Source organism: Dendrobates tinctorius, unplaced genomic scaffold, assembly GCF_039654945.1.
Source record: "Dendrobates tinctorius isolate UK_male_01 unplaced genomic scaffold, ASM3965494v1 ptg000086l, whole genome shotgun sequence".
Classification (NCBI taxonomy): Eukaryota; Metazoa; Chordata; class Amphibia; order Anura; family Dendrobatidae; genus Dendrobates; species Dendrobates tinctorius.
This window is the reverse complement of record NW_027361754.1, coordinates 45,112,624-45,131,029: the sequence shown is the minus strand read 5'-3', so window position 1 is coordinate 45,131,029 and position 18,406 is coordinate 45,112,624. Positions and strand designations below refer to the sequence as shown.

The 18,406-nt window shown below is 45.4% G+C and overlaps 2 long non-coding RNA genes across 3 annotated transcripts in view; both read right to left on the bottom strand.

Annotated features, from left to right (window-relative positions):
• Nucleotides 1-18,406, bottom strand: part of LOC141097859 (uncharacterized) — a 309,705-nt gene that overhangs the window by 198,722 nt on the left and 92,577 nt on the right. The window lies entirely within an intron of this gene.
• Nucleotides 14,640-17,425, bottom strand: LOC141097858 (uncharacterized). The gene is made up of 2 exons (XR_012234059.1): nt 17,295-17,425; nt 14,640-14,999 (listed from the first exon to the last, which is right to left on the bottom strand). It is a non-coding gene; the product is annotated as an uncharacterized lncRNA (long non-coding RNA).

Sequence of the window (18,406 nt, the reverse complement as noted above, 5' to 3'; positions counted from 1 at the left end):
ATACACGTTGATTTAATTTGTTTAATACACCTTACACAGTTGGATGCTCCTCATACAGTACCATCTCTCTGCTGGTATTTTTGGTACATTTTCCCAAACATGAGGAAGTATGGTGGAAGAGGCCACTGACGTGGACAGGGGGGCGCAGCTGGTACTGATGGTGGTGGTGCATCGGCTGGTTGTGGCTAAAGCACAATAGCAGCTAAGGCAGGAGGTGTTGAGCCTGCGTCATCCTCTGGCCCAAGAAGGCCTGAAAGGTTGCCTTTTCTTGGAGTAGGAAAACCGCTTTTAAAGCCAAAGCATCAGGAACAGGTTTTGGAGTACATTGCCGAAACAGCCACCAGCTCTATTGCCTCCTCTTCTGAACGGTCGAAACCTGCAAGCACAGAGTCGTCAGTGCAGGGTTCTGGTCATAAAAAACCCCTTTCCTTGTGTCCTTCACCCCCACCAAAAGTTAAGGATGTGTCAGCCCACACTTCAGATTACTCTATGGAGCTCTTTTCACATACCATGCCTGGGTTATCCAGTCAAATCCTGAATTCCCCAGTCCAAGATGAATCTTACATGGAGTACACTGATGCACAGCCACTGCTAGATGATTCTGCTGGTACATTGACCCACATTAAAATGGACCATGCATGGGTTTCAAAGGATTTTGTCCCACCTTCCCCTGATGACACATAGGTTACCAGAAAAGTGCCTCGGTTTTTTCCTCCTCTTCCTCAGACTTGCCCAATTAAGCCCTTTGCAGCAGCTGAATGTCCAGCCAACACATCTACATATGCCAATTTTTAAACCTCCCTAACTGGGCTGCCCACCCCTCCCCCAACGGCTGGGGTCAAGACTTGGCGCACCCGGGCAAGTGCCGTTGCTCTGAACAGGTGGATGGGCCCACTGATGGCCGACGGCAATTGCACAGGGCCCCTCATAGTACAATACAGTGTCTCAGACGGTGGGAGGGCACACTCGCCGTCAGACACACCAGTGTTGTGAGTTCATTTTCCCCTTCATTACTGAGGCCCGAGGAACTCCCTCTTCTGGTAAAGAAAGGTAGTGAGCCTGATTATCAAACACCTGAGGCTGATGATGATGACTGGCTGAGTGGAGTTACTGACTGGATATAAGGCTGCCGACGCCCTTCTGCCCTGCGGGTGATTTCTCTGTGGGATCCTTGGAGACCAGTCTGAATTCCTGCTCCTCTAAAGCTAAGTTTGCTGCTCGGCCTTTTGCTTTGGTACTTTGACTTTGTTTTGCTTTGTTTTTCTGGATTTCTGCCATTCCCTGCTGGGGTGTGCTGAATTCATTTAGCTCTGTCTTCTGAAAATACCTGAGTGCTGATTTAGTTTTTGAAGCCTAGCTGCTTCAGGGCCTTTTTCATATCAGCTTGTTGGCTTATGTCTTTGATAGGGTTTTGGCAGATTGCAGACAGCAGCCTTCCTGTCCTTTCCTATCTAGGTAGTTTTAGGCCCCGTCTTTGCTCAGTCTATCTTTCTGTCTGTGTTAGTATTTTCATCTTGCTTCACCGTCATTATATGTTGGGGGCTGCCTATTGCTTTGGGGTCTGCTCTGGGGCAGTTTAGATTTCCCCTTTCTTTCTTTAGGCCTATGTAATTCTCCGGCTGTGATCGAGGGGTCTAGGGCATCGTAGGAACCCCCCACGGCTACTGCTAGTTGTGTTGATAGGTTCAGGGGTCTGCAATCTGATAGTTGCCAACTTCTCTGGTTTTCTGGACTTAGCTTGTATTTCTGCTTTTGCCTCCTACGGTGACTCATTCATAACACACCAGCGTACTATGAGGGGCCCTGTGCCAGTACCGTCGACCACGATTGTGCCCCCCGTGCTTGGTCATGGCCACAGCACTTGCTAGTTGCAATACTTACCTCTCCCTGCTCCACCGCTGTGTAGTCTGGGCAGTTAAATCCTTTACAGGGACGGCCACTAGAAATTTGGTGTATTGATCAATGATGGTTAAGATGTAGCTATGGCCTGTCCTGCTGGCCTCTACCTTCAGATGATCAATGGCTACCATTTGAAATGGACGTCAACTTACAAGTGGATGCAGTGGTGGTTTATGATCACCTTTCACAGTTGTGATAGTCACAGACGTGTGACATTCCTGCCACCATTTTTCAATGTCTCCTCTCATGCCAATCCAACAGAATCGCCTATGGCCTGTGGCTTCTGTCTTTTGCACTCCAAAATGACCAGACACATCATGATAGGCAGTGAGGACCATGGGTACATCTCTCCCTGTGACCACAATTTGATGGAGACGAGTAACGGTGATGTGATCCACGCTACTGCGATAAAGCAATCCTATCTTCACAAAGAACCTTTTTCGCTTTCTCCACAGACACAGTAATTGAGGGTCTGCATCACCTCTGCAACATCTACCGGGAGGTTTTCCCGCGATGAGTAATTCCAAATTTTCTGCTAACACTTGACTTTGTGTCTATACTTGTATCCATGTAGTTTCCAGTAGCGGAGATTCTTGACTGGCTTACTGAGATTGAAATATATATGAAGATTTAAAAGTACCACAACACTGTATACTGGTGTAAGCTATGAATACCTTTCCCTTTTTCTACTTTTTTAATTCCGGTGTAATACATAGTGAGCCTGTGAGTGTCTGTGTCTGACTCCGGAAGTATAGACGGAAATTTAACCCGACTCGAGACACCTGGTATGAGCTGATACAGTACCTTGTTTAAAAAATTTGTATTAAGGTATCATCTGTAGTATAACCAACTGTGGGGGGGGACCCTCTTCTTGCCGCAGACAAACACGAGACTGAGACAGAGTTTGTATTGAACAGGTCTGTTTTTAGTACCTATCCTTCTGTCGACAACAGCAATTCACCACAGCCGTTTCACATTTCTCTGTACACAGGCCCCGGTACCTTCACTTCCTTTGTAACTATAATCATGGCCTCCTCTGTGGCTCTTCCACTGTGGCTGGCCTAGGCCCAACCACCACAGTGCTGCACCAGTCTGAGCTCACCGTGCGTATGATAGCCCCAGGCTGTCTTCGTTGTGCGGCTACCGTCCTCTGGGCCACCCCCCGTGACCGCCTCAACTGTCAGTCCTCTCTGGAGCCTTTCCATTGTCTCTATTTTTTCAGCAGAACTTCCTCTTTACTGTGCTCCCTTCATTGACTGACTCTTCCAGAACCTTCCCTCAGCCTTTTATACTTCCAGTTCTGGTAACTTCACCCACCATCACCTAACAGTTTCTCTGACCAATGGCAGTTATTCAGTCCCACTCCTACACTCTCCACTGCCCTCCAATGGGCAAGCTAAACACTGCACCCTTTCTCATTAATCTTAGCGGTTTCACACCTACACTGCGCTACACCTCTGCTTCTCACTACAGGCTGGTTTGTCTGTCAGTCCACCTTCCATACATCATCCATAGTGAGTGAGCATGTGTGGGTTATGCCTTCTATATATACGGTGAATCGGAGAAACAAATTTTTACACTATACTCGATACAGCTTGTATCTTGTTATACAGTACCTTTGTTCGACATTTAGCATTACGGTCAAATCCATACTGTGCAAGCGTCTGAGAGTGACTACGGGACTATTTATACGGAGATTTCAATTGTACCCTAAAAAATATATTCTTGCTATCTTGTTATCCAGGACCTTTTTTACAACATTTTTTATTATGGTCAAAACCAAACTGAGTGAGCGTCTGAGAGTGACTATGGAAATATATACCGATATTTTCAATTTGGTCAACACTGTATACAGCAGAACGCTTCTGATACAGTAACCTTTTTAGCTATTTAGATTCTGGTGTAATCCATAATGAGCCTGTAAATGTCTGTCTGTTACTCCGGCAATATATTTGGAACTTTAAGATTACCCCAACACTGTATACAGCTGTACGCTTGTGTTACATAACCCATTTACAGCTTTTCATATTCTTGTGTAATCCATACTGGGCCTGAGAGCGTTTGTGTCTGCCTCCTGAAATGTATACGGAGAATCAGAATGTTTACACTATACTATATATACCTTGTATCTGGTGATACTGTACCCTTTTTCAACTTGTTATTTTATTGGGTAATCCATACTGAGCCTGTGAGCGTCTGTGTATGCCTCATGAAATATATACAGAGATTTACTGTTATCCCTAGACTGTATAGAGCTGTACGCTTCTGATACAGTACCATATATCTGCTGGTATTTTGGGTCCATTTTAAAAAACATGGGGAAGTATGGTGGAAGAGGACGTGGATGTGGGCATGGAGGGCCACCTGGTACTGATTGTGGTGGTGGTGCATCTGCTGGTAGTGCCAAAAACACAATAGCAGCTAAGGCAGGAGGTGTTGAGCCAGCGTCATGGTGTAGCTCTGGAAGGCCTGTAAGGCTCCCTTTTCTGGGAGTAGGTAGACTGCTTTTAAAGCTGGAGTATCAGGAACTGTTTGTGGCTTCCATTGCTAAAACAGCCTCCAGCTCTATCGCCTCCTCTTCTGAAGTTGTAAAAAATGCAAGCACTGAGTCGTAACTGCAGGCTTCTGGTCAGGAGCAACCCCTTTCCTTGTGTCCTTCACCCACACCAAAAGTGAAGGATGAGGAAGCACACACCTCAGATTACTCCATGGAGCTCTTTTCACATACCATGCCTAGGTTAATTAAAAATAGGGCCCATCATGTACTGGAGCAATGTAAATGGGGCAGATCAGACACTGGAGCAGCATCTAATGGGGAACATTATACACTGGAGCATTACAAATGGGGCCCATTATATATGGAGCATTATTGGAGCCCATCATACACTGGAGCATCATCCATGAATCCATGAGGCCCATCATGTACTGGAGCAATGTAAATGGGGCAGATCAGACACTGGAACAGCATCTAAGGGGCACATTATACACTGGAGCATTACAAATGGGGCCCATTATATATGGAGCATTATGTGGAGCTCATCAGATACTGTATGGAACATTATATGTGACTAATTATTTGGTATGGAGAAATATATGGGGCTCATTATTCTGTATGGTGCACAATGTGGTAGCCATAACACTGTATAGAGTAATATACTGTCCTGTTTTTGAGCTATTGTACCATTTAAAATAGATCAGTCATGTCATGTAAGCAGTGAAGTATGTGTCATTGTACTATACCTATATTTCTGTGGCGTATCGGAGCATCATGAGTTGTGGTATGTGTTAAAGGGGCGCACTGACACTCTTTGGCCCAGGGCACACGAAAACCTGGAGTCAGCCTAACCCCCCCACAACTTTAGCCAAATAACCCCCAGGTTTCAATGCGTAACTATTATTAGGAAGTAAATTAAGGCTGACAAGCTTCAGTTATAAGAATTGATGTTTTTGGCATTGAAATGGGCACTGTAGGTGGGTTTACTGTCTTCCACTCCCTGACGACTTTGCTTCCCCATTGACTTGCATTGGCTTTCGTGTTTCAGTCGGCCTCCGACTTTTCCCTATAGTCGGCCAATTTCGTTCAACCCGACTTTTGCGAAAGTCGTGTTTCATGAAACCCGACTCGACCTGAAAAAAGGCAAAGTCACTCATCTCTACTGACGAGGGAAGGCAAGGTCTGTTTGATGGATACCGCTGCTCAACGGTACAACTCAGCAGACCGAACAGGCCACCGTGAACTGTTTTGGGACCGTCTCCCAGGCCCCGATAGTACAAGGATTCTCACCACTGAGGGAAGAATCTACCCCTCCTTCTGCCCTGCATCCGTTGGGGCCCATGCTAGAACCCTGGGCAATCACCTCCAGCGACAGGATTGGAAAGAAGACACCATCAGGGCCACAAGTGGACATTCTCAATGCCAGAAAAGCTTCCCCCATTTTCTATAAGACTGTAACAGATCCCTGTTGTAGCTCATTCCAAGTGGCCCCAGTCAAAGTGAGGGGCACATCTGTGACTGGAGCACAAAGTGATAAGTGCAGTTTATATTATCTTTCCCAATTAGTTAAAACCCACTAAGAAGTGTTCTTTGTATTAGGGAAGGACTCTCCCCCCATTTAAATATCTCCCTGTGAGGAATATCCTCTTGTGAATTAAACCCTTTGCTAACCTTTGGTCTGCCTCTTGTCCATTACTGCATCCCGCTACCTGCTCACAGAGGAGCTGATGATCCACAGTGTCAAATGCTGCAGAGAGATCCAAGAGAATTAGCATGGAGTAGTGACCATTAGATTTAGATTATTAGAGACTTTAGTAAGGGCAGTTTCAGTAAAGTGTAAAGAGCGGAAACCGGATTGTAGAGGGTAAAGAAGAGAGTTATCTGAGAGATAGCGGATAAGACAGGAGTCGACCAGCCTTCCAGAAGTTTAGAGATGAAGGAAAGATTAGAGACAGGTTTATAGTTAGCGGCACAGTTTTGGTCGAGGGCTGTTTTTTTTAAGTAATGGATGTATGATGGCATGATTAAATGAGGAGGGAAAAATACCGGAGAGAGATTGTGAATATTTTTGTTAGGTGAGTGGTGACAGCAGGGGAAAGGGACTGGAGGAGATGTGATAGAATGGGGTCACTGGTGCAAATGGTTGGGTGAGAGAATGCAAGGAGCCTGCTTACTTCTTCTGTGACTGGTTCAAAATCAGAGAGTGAGTTAGATGCAATGGGGGAGGGAGGACAGTGCATGGTATGAGGGGATTGGGAGATAATTTCCTGTCGGATATGATCAATTTTTTCTTTGAAATAATTGGCCAGATTGTCGGCACGGAGATCCGTGGTTGGGGCCTGCACTCTTGGGTTGATGTTATCAATATGTCACAGAGGAGGATAGCAGGCCCAGGCTAAGCCACAGAAAACCAGAGAGGTTGGTAACTAAGCAGATGCAGACCCCTGATCCTGTCCACAGAACTAGCAATAGCCGTGGAGCGTACCTACAATGATCCTAGACACCTCGGCACAGCTGGAGAGCTAACTAAGCCTAAAGCAAGAAAGGGGAAATCTAAACTGCCGCGGAGCAGACCCCAAAGGAATAGATAGCACCCAAACATAAAATGTCGGTGAGATAAGATGAAAACACAAACGCAGGCAAAAAAGTAGACTGAGCAAACGATGGGGCCCACACTGACTAAACAGGACAGGAAAGGAAAGACACTGTCTGCAATCACGCAAAAAATCCTGCAAATAGTCCATAACGTCTGATGCACAAAAAACACTGAAGTCGCACGACTTCCCCCCCACTATATCAGCACTCTGGAATATTATGAAAGCAAAGCAAAAAGAGACCAATATAACAGGGCACAAAACAAACTGGCACAAGCAGTAACATATGGGCGGTGATTCAGCACAGCCCCAGCAGGAGCTAGCTGACCCGCACAAAGCAGAGATAGACAAAACCAGATCAAATGCAAACAGAATAGTGTTATGATGAGTCACCGAAGGAGGAAAAAACAAAATACCAGCTAAGTCCAGAAAAACCAGAGAGGTTGGCAGCTATCGGATTGCAGACCCCTGAACCTATCCACAACAACTAGCAGTAGCCGTGGGGGGTTCCTATGGTGCCCTAGACCCCTCGATCACAGCCGGAGAACTATATAGCCTAAAGACAGAAAGGGGAAAAACTAAACTGCCCCAGAGCAGACCCCAAAGCAATAGGCAGCCCCCAACATATAATGACGGTGAAGCAAGATGAAAACACTAACACAGATAGAAAGATAGGTTGAGCAAATGATGGTGCCCAAGCTAACTACATAGGACAGGATAGGAAAGCTGCTGTCTGCTATCCGCAAAAACTGTATAAAAATGAGCCAACCGACTGATAGGAAAAACAGGCCCTGAAGTCGCTAGGCTTCAAAAGACTATATCAGCACTCAGGTATATTCTGAAGACAGAGCAAAAGATCAACAGATCAGAGACAAAAATGGAATTCAGCTCAACCCCGGCCGGGGATGGCAGAACTACAAAAAAAACAAGGAAAAACAAAAACAAAACTGAAGAATACAAAGCAGAGCAGAAAAACTTAGCTTTGAGATGCAGGAATCAGACTGGTCTCCAAGAATCCAGCAGGAAAATCACCAGCCAGGAAGAAGGGCGTCGGTAGCCTTATATCCAGTCCTCAATTCCAGCCACCCAGTCATCATCTAGCTGCCCAGGTGTCTGATAATCAGCCTCACTACCTTCCTTCACCAGAGGAGGGAGTTCATCAGACCTCAATAGTGAAGGGAAAAATGAACTCACAACAGAATAGCAAATGAACCACTTAGCTGAACCATGCAGGGAAAGAGCAGGATACATCATACCTCAGAAGGCACAAGAAGAAAATGACCAGCAGGGATAGAGGGAGTCAGCTGTCTTAAATCCCAATCAGAAACCCCAGATCTCCAATCATCTTCCTCATTATCAGGTGGCAAGCCTCTGTCAATCAGATCAGCTCCACTACCTCCAGTAACCGCCAGAGGGATCCCAGAAAGAGAACTCGCAACCCCTCTGTCAATCTGACCAGCTTCACTACCTTCAGTAATCACCAGAGGGAAGCCAGAGAGAGAATTCACAACAGGTTGAGTAGGGAATGAAAGTGTCAAAGAGACGTTTTGGGTCGTTGGATAGTGAGGTGATTAGGGTGTTGAAATAGGTTTGTTTGGAGAGGTGAAGGGCAGTGTTGTATGTTTTAAGCATAACCTTATAATGGATGAAATATTCAGGTAGATTGGATTTTCTCCACAGACGTTCGGCGCACCTGGATCACCGCTGTAGAAAACGTGTTTGCAGCATGTGCCAGGGTTGTAGCCATCTGTGCCGAGTTGTTCTATGTATAGGAGGTGCAGTTTCATACAGGGCACTTTGCAGTGTTTCATTGTAAGTAGGAACTGCACCTCGCTTAGACTGAGGTGGAATTAGACCTCCTCCTTGAGCTTCTCATACTCATTCAGGGATTTGCAATATTTTCAAGCACACTCAGTAATTTAACTTTGGCTCCAGCCTTGTAGACTTAGTTCTATTGAAGAGGTGGCATAACATCTCCAAACATTGTGACCGGCAGGCGCCATCCCACTGCTTGGGGATGAGCTACTGGAAGGGTCATTGAAAAAAGTGGACAAACATTACTGGTACCAGCTGGTGCGTTACGAGGTAGGCAAAGGTTAGATGTAATGCTGGAAGGAGTACATTAGAAGGTCTGGAGGTCACAAACTAGGGAAACAAAGCCTAAACTAATGTTGGAAAGCATTTACACACCAATCACTGTATCCATGGACAACACTGTAAGGGTGTGTAAGTGTCCTGGAACCCCAATGATTGATGTCGGATGATATACAAAAATAATCACTTGTGAACTATTTAAATGTAACGATGCAAGGCATTACTTTGTGGTCAACCACCTAAAGGGGACCTGAAGGCGACAGATTGCCTCCTACAATTGCCGCTGCTCGACTCATTCTGGAACATAGATATATGCACGGTCATAAAGGTGCAAATTTTCTCTTTAACCAGCTGGGCATGTACTACAGGACTCCTCTCTGGGCATCTACTTATTCTCCTTTGATATGTTGGCCAATTGAAGCACAGCCACGCTTACAGAGGTTTTTACAAAAGATGTAGAAAAAGGTAATATTTTTTATTTATTTTATTTATTTTACTCAGTTACCGTATTTTCCGCTTTGTAAGACGCACTTTTTTTCCCCAAAATTTGGGAGGAAAACAGGGGTGCGTCTTACAAAGCGGACATGCCTTACCTAGGCTGTGATCGGGGGCGTCCGGCGGTTGCTGGCCGCTGCTGCGGGTGTGTCCGGTGCCGCGTTGTGTGCCCGTCGATGCCCGGGGCTCTGCCAACATTGTGCGACAGGCCAGAGCCCCGGCATTTCCTCAGTTCCCTGTGTGCCGGTAAAAAGATGGCCGCCGGCGCGTGCGCAGATGGGATCTCGGGACCCACCTCTCGAGAGATGAGATTTCAAATCTCATCTCTCGAGAGGTGGGTCCCGAGATCCCATCTGCGCACGCGCCGGCGGCCATTTTCCCTGTGTTCCCTGTGTGCGCGCGGTGGTGCCTGCAAAAAAATGGCCGCCGCGCGTGCGCAGATGGGATCTCGGGACCCAGCTCTCGAGAGATGAGATTTCAGATCTCATCTCTCGAGAACTGGTCCCGAGATCCCATCTGCGCACGCGCCGGCGGCCATTTTTTTTTTTACCGGCACTTCAGCGCACATATACAGGGAACCGAGGAAATGCTGGGGCTCTGGTCTGTCGAACAATGTCGGCAGAGCCCCGGGCATCGATGGGCACACAACGCCGCACCGGAGCACCCGCAGCACCGGCCTCCAACCGCCGGACAAGTGGAGAAACCTGACACCAGCACAAGACTCTGCAGCAGCAACAGCACACATCGGAGCCCCCCCTCATCCCTGAATGCGGCCTGCAGCATCACTCCACGCCTGCCTCCTCCAGCAGCGAGCCTGGGACCCCTCTACACCGCAGCCACCAACCCCGGTAAGCAATAAGATGCAAGGATTATAAGAGGCACCACCATTTTATTAAAAAATATTTTTTTCTTATTTTTCTCCTCAAAAATTGTGGTGCGTCTTATAATCCGGAGCGTCTTATAAAGCGAAAAATACGGTATATAGCTTCATGAATTCCACAGCGCTTTACAGACATTATCGGCACTGTCCCTGATGGGGCTCACAATCTAAGACGTATACAGTATATATACATAATTATATATATATTTTTTTTTTCTTACTTTACACACTCATTTTTTATATAAGATGCCTTCGATCAAGAAAAAGAAAAATTGATTTTGCAGGAGGACATAGCTTAAATTTGTCCACTTTTGGGGAATTTTTTAATGCATGCATTTGGGGCTAAAAATAAAGTTTGCAATTAGGTTTCATTAATAATTTTGCACCGTTTGGCTTCTACAGGCTGTTTGTTTTCCTGCACATTCTACTTTGTTGGGGTCTGTGATCAGCTGAGAGGAGCTCAGAGAATGACAGATAAGAGCACTGGTGGACATAGACAGAAAAGGGCCCCTGTACAAGAACAGTAAATGACCACTCTAAAGTCCAATAGCTCATCATATTGCACAATTTCTCCTGTTTTGGAAGTGGACGTGGCCCCCTTACCTCTTGGCCCCCTGTGCTGCTGCACAAGTTGCACCAATGGTATGTTTGTCCCTGGGTAAGTTAGGTTAAGATCCCACTATGAGTTTTTGACACTGAGCAAAAACAGCATCATACAGAGTGCAAAGCATTTCTAGAAATCTCCTGCCCACTGTCCTTTTTATTTTACACTGCATAAACTGACCTGCGGTGTATTTTTTTCTGTTGGTTTCTCTTGTGAGTACGCAGAGCTACAGTATATGTGCAGATTTCCCCTATAGAATTGAATGCAGAAAATCTGCTAGTAAAAAATGTATATAATCCACACGACTGTATCCATAAAGATTTTGGCAAAGCCAAATAAAAGGAAGTATCAAAAAAAAAACTTTAATTAAAAAGGACATAGAAAAAAAGAGAGAAAAAATGCAGCATCAAAAACGCAACAGAAAAACGCATGTAAAAATGCAATGAAAAAACAAAAGTAACCTAAGCGTATGTGGCCATGATCTGTAATTGCTATGGTTTTGATGCTACATACTTGTGCAGTGTCAAACACACAGCATCTAGATGTTACAGCAAAGTGGACGGGATTTCAAGACCGAAACATCATTTTCACCAATGTTACCGAAAGAATTTATGGGATGCAGTAGATCTGCACAGTTCAGTGAACCCATGCGGATTCACCTGCACAGTAGCATCTATCTCTTACTGATAGACGCTACTGCACAAACACCGGCGCCATTTTGTTGAAGGAGAGAAAGATTTGTCTACAGCAAAATGGCGATGGGTTGCGGTGTATGTGCAGTAGCCTCTATCTCTTAGGCTGTGTTCACACACAGCATTTTTTTAGCGGTTTTTACCGCGGTTTTCGCTATAAAACCGCTAAAAATAAGCTGCACAGTCATTTTTATGCATTTTGCACTTTTTGTGCACATTGATGCGTTTTTTACCGCGAAAAAACCACATCGCGGTAAAAAACGCAGCATGCTCATTAATTTTGCAGATTTTCCCCGTTTTAGGCCACTTCCATGCGGTTTTAAACCGCTGCGGAAAAAAAACGCATCAAAAACGCATCAAAACCGCGCAAAAAACGCAAGCGGAAAAATAGGTGCGGTTTCTGGGAAGGGATTCAGGTTTTTGAGCAGAAAATTTCTGCAACGTGTGCACTTAGCCTTACCATTAGATGCTACTGCGCAAGCACAGCCACTGCCATTTTGCTGCAGCAATTTTTTTTTTCCTTCAACAAAATGGGGCAGGCAGTGGTGCTTGTGCAGTAGCGTCTATCTGTAAAACGTAGATGCTACTGCGCAGGTGCCGTGACTGGTGCCATTTCTCTGGATGTACATATTTTTTTTAATCCCACATTATTATACACATTATGTAAAATAGTAGGCAGGTCACTAAAGGATCAGTGACCTGTCATAAGTCCATAAGGATGCATATGTTATAAGGATTAAACAACAACCACAAGATGAATTTCATCGCCCAGGTATCAGGTTAATCAGTAAAAGGCTAGGGTCACACTTGTGTTGAATACAGACGATTGCTATGCGATAACACATCGCATAGCACTCGGACCACTATTAATTATTGTGGCAGCTCCCATCATCGGTTTTTTTTCTCACCCGTATTCTACGAGCGAGAGAAATCGCAGCATGCTGCGATTGGCACCGAGACTCGGCCGAGTCTTGGCTCACTCGCACCCATATAAGTCTATGGGTGCGAGTAACACAGCGTACATCACTCGCATATCATCTGAGTGATGTCAGATATAAGCTGACCCTGGCAATGGAGCAGATGGAGAAATTAGTTTCTCTGCCTCTTCCGCAGTTATGCTCCAATCCTCTCTGTGCGAGAGGACCGGAGCACAGTCACATGACACTCGGCTCCCGCTTGCAGCAGAGCAGGAGCCGAGGGTCATTAGCATATTGCGTCCCATCAAAATCTAAATTGCAAAAAAAACTATTTGGGGCAACTATGCTGCCCTCAAAAATATGCAATAAAAAGCAATCAAAATGGTGACAAACTATTACTTGGCGTGTGAAAAAAGCCTTCATATCGCTCCAGCGATAGAAAAATGAAAAAAGTTACGGGTTTCAGACACAAACCAATTTTTATGTGAATTTCAGAATTGAAAGAAAGTTGGGCATCGCCATAATCGTACCGAGCTGAAGAATCGCATTGCCATCTAATTTTTACTGCACAATACATGTCGTAAAAATGAAATCCCAAAAACATTTTTTTTCTATTTTTTTCTCCAGAAAAGTGAATGGTGTTTTTCAAAACTACAACTTGTCCCACAACAAAATGAACATTTGTGGTGCCCCTGAGGGTTCAGTCACCACAGAGGTACTGCACCTCCTCCTGAGGTGTAGTACCCCACTATCCAGGCAAGGTGGAGACGCCTGACCACACTCCAACACCTGCACCCAGCACAGACACTTTAGAATAGCGGAGCACCCTGTAAGTCAGCTGCTTTGGTTCACAAAGGGTGCTGGGGAAGCGGGTTGAGCTTAGACTGCACAAGAGAGCGGGAGAAGGTTAGGAAGGAGTCAGTTAGTGAGTGAAGATCCCCAGAGAGGGATGGAGCGGAAGCAAGTGCAGCAGCAAACTGTTGGGAGTCGGAGCTGTTGGCACGGGAAAGAGCAAGAGAAAGCCTAATTCTTCAGAAGGAAGATAGATTAGTACGGAACGTGGGGAGAAGAGAACTGAGGACAAGGGTGAGAGCAGAGCCCTTCCTTAAGTTAAAGCACATGGTTCAGAGTCCGGTATCCGAAGTTGTGTGGATGCTGATGGTCCTGCAGCAGAAACCGGAGGAATAGAAGTTGTCACCACTTTATTCCCACCTAAGACTCGGGGGCACAATAGCAACGTGTGTGAGCCGGGACCTGATAGTAGGAAGTCCCCGAAGCGGGCTACAGCTGTCTGCCGTACGAGTGGAGTTCCAAGTAACATCTGGAAGGAGGAACTTGAGTTTAATTCACAACTACAAGTATTTCAGTCTAGGCGCTAGTGAGGAGACGTTCAGGAAAGGCATATGTTGGAGGAGTGCTGGAAAGGTATACTCTGTCTTGCCTGGGAGTTGGCTGAGCCTCTGACCTGGAGGACACGGCACCGAAGTGGGCATCTGTGTGTGCAACAGACTGAGTAAAGCCTTGGAACTACAAGCCCTTGTGTCCTCCACTTATTCCTACGCCGCTGATCCAGCACTGCTACATCTCTGTGCCTAACACTACACCATCTACCTCAACACCTATTCCTACTGCCCTGGGACCACAGCTCCACCTGTGGGGAGCTTCATCATTGCTGCACCACACCATCTGTCCCAGAGAAGCAACCCTGCAGCGCTGGTCAAACTGACCAGAAACCACAGGTGGCGTCACAAATCATCTCAATAACTTTATCCCCATCACTCTACCCCTTTTACATTGACTGCCTGAGGCCATGGATCAGGTCCCTGCCACTGTGACATCTCCCATTGAAATCAACTGGCCCGGCATCGAGCACCCCTCGGCCTTTGGGGGGGGGAGTCTCATTCATATGGCTATGTCGACAGTCTCGACAAAGTTAAACAGTTAAAAAGTTGTGTGTCAAGGACCAGCAATTAAGTTATATAGTGTTTATGTTTTTAATAAGCGAGCACTTTGCAATCCTTGGATATATAGCAAAAAAATACTATGAGCAACTTGATTCACCAAGGAGCCTCTAGTAAATCCCCGTCATCCTCCTGCATGCCTGGTCCTTGAGGTGAAGGCATGGTGGAGCTTAGTGTCATGATCCAGGGTTAGCAAGAACTCATCAGTCCTTTATAAATTGTGTTTCCGCTGTCTGATCTCCGAACAGTAATCTATGAAATTCCTCCAAGGAATTTACACGTCGTTTCCAGATTCTTAAAGGAGCCACAGCACGTCTACGATACAACAGCCTCACCTGTGCTGGGCAGGAGGCCCGAGTCCAACTGGAACTGGAAAATAAGATTAATTGGGAAGAGATTTAAGTTACAAGCTGTGAGTTAAATATGAACAAGAGATTATCCCCCAGCATGTAGGGTCCCTTCATCAGACATCAAGTCTCATGTCACGCTGCTTTAACTACCTGATATGAGCAGAATGTGTCAAATATGGACGAACAAGGGACAAGGCAATTATACAAACATTTCCATGCTTAGTTCCATCCCAATAAGTCCTTCCTGATCCCTACAGTGCGTGTTTCCTGACGATTCCTGCCCTGAAAAGCTTTGTGGAAATCCTGTAAAGACTAATCACTAGTTATATTATGTGACATCGAGGGGGATCTCACCTAGGAGCGCTGCGCCAACTACAAGGTCTAAAGAAAATCCATTGAACGCCAAAGTCAGCATTCATGATTTACAAAATCAGCCAAAAATGGCAACAAAAAACAAATCAGATGGTCATAGAAATACAGATGATAAGGAACTTTTCTTCCCAAATGGCATTTTTCATATTCTAAGGCCACGTTCATACTTCCAGTATTTGGTCACTATTTTATCAGTAGCCAAAACCAGGAGTGGGTGAAAAATATAGAAGTGGTGATGTGTTTCTCATATACTTTTCCTCTGATTGTTCCACTCCTGGTCTTGGCTCACAAATACTGAAAATACTGGATGGGTGAATGTGGCCTATGGCCGGGGTCACACTGGCGAGGAATACGGCCAAGTGAGAGGCGCTAAAAGCACGCATTAGACACGGACCAATGATTCTCTATGGGGTCTCTCGCACCAGCCGTATATTTCTCATCCGTATTCTACGGTCCGTGCCAATCACAGCATGCTGCGATTGTCAGCGTACTATGGGCGTAGTACGCCAATGCAAGTCTGTGGGTGCGCAAAAAATACGGATTACACACGGAATACACATGTGACTTGCGAGAAATACGCACCCGGTGTCTTTTAGCAAAGCCGGCAATTCAGTGCGCGATACAGTAAACTCATACTGACAGGTTTAATAAAGAAACGAAAGAATAGATATATACACATAGAATACATATATATATATATATATATATATATAAAACTGTCATAGGGCTCCATTATATGTCCATTTTGCAAGCCTGCGAGAAAATCTCACCATACGGATGCCATACGGATTACATACGGATGCTGACATGCGCAAAATACGCGACCACACCTTGATTACGGATGACATACGGAGCACTGTTTAGGGGTCTGTCATCCATATTACGCATGTAAAATACTGACCGTATTTTGCGCTGGTTAGTGTGACCCCGGCCTAATACTGTTAAATTGTATCTGGAACTACTGGAAGGCTATGTTCACACGTTACGTTTTTGCTGTGTGTTTTTTTTTCAGCAGGCAAAACCTGCTCGAAGCTGCTACAAAAAAAGCAGGTTTTGCCGCTTTTGTTGCTGTGTATTTGCTGCATCTTGTGCATGCTGATAAAGTTCAGTGCCCCCTGAAAAATTGAAAAATCATGATGCAACTTCCTTAGGTTTTTGCAGCTGCATTTTTGCTGCGTTTTTGCACTTACCCATTGTTTCCTATGGGTGAAAGACCGCTGCAAAAAACTGAAAGAAGTGACATGCTGCAGTTGTCAAAAACAGTCCTTTGTATGTGTTTGTTCCCACAAGTAGCAAAATTAGTCCGGAGTCACACATCCGCACTACCATATAACATGGCCGAGTGCTATGTGATAAAACATTGAACTCGGCCCAGTGTTATACTATGAGGCAGCTCAGATCTGCGATTATTTTCTTATGTCGATTCGGCATGAGAGAACAATCGATTTGCAGTGAGACTCGGTTCACTCACACCCATATAAGTCTATGGGTGCGAGTGAAACATTGGACTGCACTCAGATGTCATTCCAGTGCAGTCCGATATATGCTGTATCAGACCATGGAGGAGATGGAGAAATTACTTTCTCCGCCTCCTCCGCAGCTGTGCTCCGATCCTGTCATGCGAGAGGATCAGAGCATAGTAGCATGACACTTGGCTCCTGCTCGTTGCAGAGGAGGAGCCAAGGGTCATTAGCATCTCGCAATCGCAAGCCATACGCTAGTGTGACTCTGGCTTTAACTGCAAAATTGCTTTTCAGTTTTTGACACTGCAGATTTTGCTTTAGACTTTCCGCTGTAGGAGGTCCAAGAGGGACAAATGGCCTGTGGGAACATAACCTAAGGCTATGTTCACATGAAGTTCTTTGAGGCCATCAAAGATGATGAGTTTTTTCAAGCAGAAAAAGCCCGGACCCTTCCGTGGCAATAGTGGCTGTAAGCCCACCTCGCAGTCATGTTGCCAAGGATATTTCGTCTACTTCACTTGGCTAAGCACCAATTGGGTGTCTCGTCTTCTCTGCTATTCCTGGCTTCCATGCTACAAGAAGCATTTCCAAACTGAGTCCAACTTTCTAGATGTTGGTCAAACCAACTTCTCAGCACACACCTGGCTTCTACAATCAAAGTAACACATCCCTTCAAGAGTATCTCCGGTTTGCTAGACTTCATTGCATTTACTTTTACTACATTGCTGCTATTAACCATTTTCCTCCTGTAAGATGCATTCCTGTGATCTACTGCTTTCCTGCTAGAAGATATCAGTTTCCAATGCAATTACTGTTCCAGTGTATATTCGCAAACCTTAGGCTGGTTTCACATTTGCGTTTTTTTGCGCTTGAAAAAAATGCATACGTGCGCATGCGTTTTTTCCCCTATATTTAACATGGGCGCGCTTACGTGCGCGCTGGCATGCGCACGTATGCGTTTTTTCGCGGTATGCGCTCGGGCGCACAAAATGCATCCTGTTGCATTTTTTGGGCGTCCGACTTGCCTCAAAAAAACGCATGCGCACGCAATGCGTTTTTTTACAGCAAGACACCCATTATAAGTCTATGGGTGCGCATATGTGCGCATTGGCATGCTTATGTATGCGTTTTTTTGCGCATGCGTTTTTTTTTTACCATTAGTTGGACAATGGAATTTAGGGGTTTGGGTTAGAGTTAGGTTTAGTTAAGGGGGTTTAGGGCTAGGGTTAGGGTTAGCTAGGGTTTAGGGTTAGGGTTAGGGTCAGGGTTAGGGTTAGTAAAGTCATGGTTTGGGTTAGTGTGAGGGGCCACCTAATGTTGGAAAAAAACGCAAACGCGGTAAAAACGCACTAAAAACGCATACAAACGCATAAAAACGCTGCGTTTTTTTCATGCATGCTCATAAAAATGCTTGAAAAAAACGCAGCATTTGTATGCGTTTGTATGCGTTTTTTCAATGCGTTTTTTTTGCGGGAAAAACACGCTGCAAAAAAAAGCAAGTGTGAAATTAGCCTCACTCTGCTTCATCTGTGCTACCGATTCTTCTTGTTACTAATATAAATCTATCTATCTATCTATCTCATGTACAGCA